A 4,880-nucleotide genomic window follows, 5' to 3' on the forward strand; every position below is an offset into this window, starting at 1 on the left:
CTCTATCCCATCCACACACTACTCCTTTCCCCTGCCGAGTGAGCCACGCCTACCCCGAAAGGGAAATGGCTTAATGGTGTAATAATAATAATAATAATAATATATTGCGAAAATGTGTCGAGAATGCTCGTTGAACCTTTTAAAATTTAAAGGTCAAACCAGCCATAACTGTAATTTGGTAATTGTGAATTCTCTTTCGTTAAAGCTCCTTTAGATTTAACGCAATCTCATGAGGTATCTCGTGCTTTTATTTGATTGAATTTCTGAAGCGCGAACTTTTTTATATTATTTAATTTGATCAAAAAATTTCTTTGAAAAGTAACTGTCTGTTAATTGCGAACATGTTCCGAGGATGCTCGTTGGATCTTTTAAAATTGAAAGGTCAAACAATCGATAACTTTAAGTTGTTGATTGTGAATTCCTTTTTGCTAAAGCTCCTTCGGCTCTAAAAAACAAATTTTAAACAGGTATCTCGTGCTTTCTACTCGATTAAATTCCAAAACGTTAACTTCTCTATATTATATAATTTAATGTCAATTTTATTTGTTTACTGGTGTAATAGCGTCATTTTTTTAATATCCATTTTTTAACATCTGAAAATACTTCTTTAAAAGGACGTTTTTTCAACAACCAAAAATCTTTTAAAATTAAAGGTGCTCGTTTGACCTTTAAAAATACAAGGTCAAACCATAAATAACTGTAATTCAGTAATTGTGAATTCTTTTTTGGTAAAGCTTCTCCGGCTTTGTTGAACAAATTCCTTATTTGATCTATTTTTAATGTTTTGTTTTTAAAATTGAAAAAAGTTCCCATTCTATTAAATTAAACTAATAATAATGAATTTATTCTATTAAATTCATCTATTTTTTATTTTGTAGGTTATTTTTTACAATTAAAACCAAAACTGTGCGTCTTTTTCGGGGAATATTTTTTGTTTATGCATTTTTTTCTTATCTTATGTTGATTTTCTATAAATTTGTTTTTTCCCTAATGTTGTTTTTTGCGATTAAGACAAAAGTAGCGCGTCTTATCAAAAAATGATAAATAACAAATAAGTTTATGTTTCTGGATGATCAGCTTTTATCTTATCATTTATTTTCATATTTTGTGTCTTGTTTTTAAATTTTATTTCTAAGTGCTTAAGGCCATGTGACGAGATGGTCACGTGACCAAACCTGGTCTTCGGTTTTTCTTTTCCAACTTACGTCTAAACGAAATGAGGTATCGTTCTGGAAGTTTGGGAAATGAAAGAGGAGGTAATAAAGTCCATTTCTCTGCGTTGTTGCGGTGGAAATTTTGAGAAAAATTTTTTTTTGAGAAAATATTAGTGGAATTTTTCTTTCCCAACTTACGTCCACACGGAATGAGCAATTTGCAATGTTGTCAATGGACTAGTTATGAGGTTTGTGGGTAAAACAGATTGCATGATTATCGTCAGAGAAAGTTAAAACTCAAACTTCTGCTGTAAAACTTAAATGTGTCCGTCGATAATCATTATTTGCATAAATAAAGTTTTTTCTTCCTCCAACTCTTTGCAAGGCCATAAACTATCCTTTAATATTTATTAAGATTTCCCGAAAAAATTTCCGCGTTATTTAAACTTTTTTTTCAATATGAGTGAAAAAATGTTGATCTTAGAGCTGACTTGATCAGCTGTCACACTCATCACATGGCCTTAATGTTAGTTTTTTACGAATAAAACAAAAACTATGCATCCTGTAAAAAAATTATTTAAAACAAATCAGCAGATACTTTTGGAAGAAGAATGATTGTTTATTCATTCTTGTATTGTAACTTCCATAGTTTGGCAGTAAATGAAATTATTTGTTTCCAATAACATTTTTCATTAGTAAAACGAAAAATATGCTTCTTATCAAAAAACTTATCTTTGGAACATTTTCTCATCTTTCTGAGTTAAAAAATTTCTCTATATAACATTCTCTCATATCTCGTGTAGCTTTGCTGGAACATTGCATGTTTTATTTTTATAAATGATTTTCGACCGATAAACGCTGAGCCGTATATCAAAAAAGGCTATTGAGGAAAATATTAAGAGTAGAATTAGGGGTAATAAGGGGAAGGGTACTCAAGGGAGTGCTAGGGGAAGAGTTAGGGGAAATAATTAGGAAAGTAGCGAAACTGTAGGAGAAGTAAGGGAAATAAGAAAAGAGAAAGTATGTACGGTGAAGGAAAAATATAAGAGTGAAAGTGGGCAAAATTATGGGAGGGCGGATATGGGAAATGAGGGGAGGGAATGTCAAAGGATTGTGGAAAATTAGGGAACGAAAAGTTAAAAAAAGAAAGGGAAATAAAGGGAATCAAGGGGAGGGAAATCGGGGCAATGAGTGGAGAAGAAATGGGGTAAAATTAGGAAATAGGGAGTTGGGTGAGTGAGAGGAAATCCTGTGTCAGAAGTTGGGGAAATAAGAGAAGAAGAATAAGAGAAATTAGGGGAGAGGAATTAAAAGAAACTATGGGAACAAATGTATAGGGAAATAAAGGGAGGGAATGCAGAGGAGTCAAAAAATCAGAGCCTATAAGGAATGTGGAAAAGGGATAAATAACAGGAAATGAAAGGAGGGAAGTAAGGAGAAATAAGGGGAGAGGAGGTAAACGAAATAGAGAAGAGGGAATCAAATATATGAGGTGAGGGGAAGTGCTAAAAGTGAGGGAAAATAAGGCTGTAATTTGTATAGGAGGAAATTAGCGGGTTTGAAGTAGAGGAAGTAAGAGTTTTTGAAAGGGAAAAAGGCAGATTGAGGGGTAATAAGCGGTAAGTAGGGAAAGTTTTTGGGAATAAGAGTGGGGGAAGTGGTTGTAAATTATGAGAGGCAAAATAAGGAAAATTAGGAAAGGGAAGAGGAACTAAGGAGATAGAAAGTAGGTTAAGTGAGGAAAAATAAGAGGAGGGAAAGCAGGGATAAGCAGGGGAAATAATCATCCTGAAATTATGGGAAAATAAGGGAAGAGATCGTGGAAGATTAGGAGAAAAAGAGAGAGGGATTGGAGAAAATATTTGCGAGATACAATAGGAGAGGGGGTAGGATATGCGAGGGTAAGGGCAACTAAAGGAATTGACTTGGAATTGTGCTTAAATTACGTCAGGGATTATAGGCTCTCTTTAAAAATCGCCCCCTCGTAACAAAATATTAAAAAAAAAATCACCCCCACCGCCCTTAATGCACGTAATTTTATTTTATAGAAATGTTTTGCTAGTTATTGCTAATATAATTAAGCAGGGTTTCTGAGGATTTCATTTTCAAAATTGCCTGATTTTTCCATCACTTATTTTTCATTTATTAATTTTAAAACAAAATGGTTTATTAACGGAATAGAACAGTATTTTACATTAAAATTTAAACTGTTTAAATTTATTAATTTATTATTTTTTAAATGTCTTTTCCACTGTGAAAGATGGATTTTTGAGAGCAGACTTTATTTTGTAACAAAATAATTAAATTTTTAACATCATTTTTTAAATTTTAAACCTTAAAAGATAAATTACTCAAAACATAGTGTCATGGTTTATATTTTAATGAAAAATATGAAATCTACACAACAAAAAAATAATTTTAAAACCAAAAAAAAAATTTCAGCAAACAAAGGTTTTTCACTGAAGAGAGAAATAAAAGTTTATCTCAGTCGTTAAACCATCAAGAAAAAAGACGAATTTTCTCTACAAAAATTAAGTATTAAAAGTAGAATATGACTTTTCAACAAAAAAATAATTTTCCACGAAACTGATACATCTTAACCTAGAAAAATAATATTTTAAACAAATAAAATATTTTTTTTTTCACAGAAAAATGAGAATTTTTAACTAAATAATATTGATCTTAAAAAATGGAAAAGTTAAATTTCAGTTGAAAAATGAATTTCTAACAAAAAAAAGAAGACTTTTCAACTGAACACTTGAATTTTCTACCAGATACATTCGTTCCATAAAAAAAATTATCAAGTTAGTATAACTTTTACCCAAGCAGTGGAATTTTTATTTAAAAAATATTAATTTTCTACAAAATAGTTCAACGTTCAAACAAAGACATGAATTTCTAACTAAGAATATAAATATTTAACCAAAAAATGATTACTTAGCAAAATGATTCAATCAAAAGTTTCAAAGAAAATAGTTGAATACTCAAGCAAAGAAGAATAAATTGTAATCAAAAAGTTGCATTTTCATAAAAAAAAATTCTACTGAAACAGAGTAATTTTTTAATCAAAAAGATAAATTTTCAAAAAAATAGTCGATTTTTGTGTTATAAAAGAGTTTAGTTGATTTTTTACGATCGAAATATGAAAGTTTAATTTTAAAAAAATTTACGAACAAAAATTGAATTTACAATGAAAAAAGACGAACTTTTAACAAAAACAAAAATGAGTTTTCAACAAAATTTTTTAATTCTCTTCCAAATAGTTGAGTTTTTAATTTAAAAAAATATTTTTTTTAAACAGATTAATTTTTATTTGAAAAAAAATCAAATATATAGTGAAATTTTCATATAAAAAAGATTCTAGTTGACTTTTCAAGATCAACACATGAATTTTTCTCCAATAAATAAGTTTCTACGAAAAAAATTAAATTTTCAATCCAAAAAGACGAATTTTTTAAAGCACAACTTCTTTAAGTTGAAATTTCATCTACAAGATTTTATTTTTAATTTAAAAGATTTTATTTTTCAACACCAAAATATACATTTAAAACAAAATGTCAATTTTGAACGAAATAGTTCGATATTCCACATGACAGTCGAATTTTCCAATAAAAAGGATGACTTTTTAACTGGAATGGAAGCTTCTAATGTGTCCCCTAAGGGTTTACATTTTTCTTACACCTTCTCTATTCCTTTACACACCCTCCACACACTTACTTGGTGGTG

This window comes from Belonocnema kinseyi, chromosome 8, assembly GCF_010883055.1.
Source record: "Belonocnema kinseyi isolate 2016_QV_RU_SX_M_011 chromosome 8, B_treatae_v1, whole genome shotgun sequence".
In the NCBI taxonomy this organism is placed as follows: Eukaryota; Metazoa; Arthropoda; class Insecta; order Hymenoptera; family Cynipidae; genus Belonocnema; species Belonocnema kinseyi.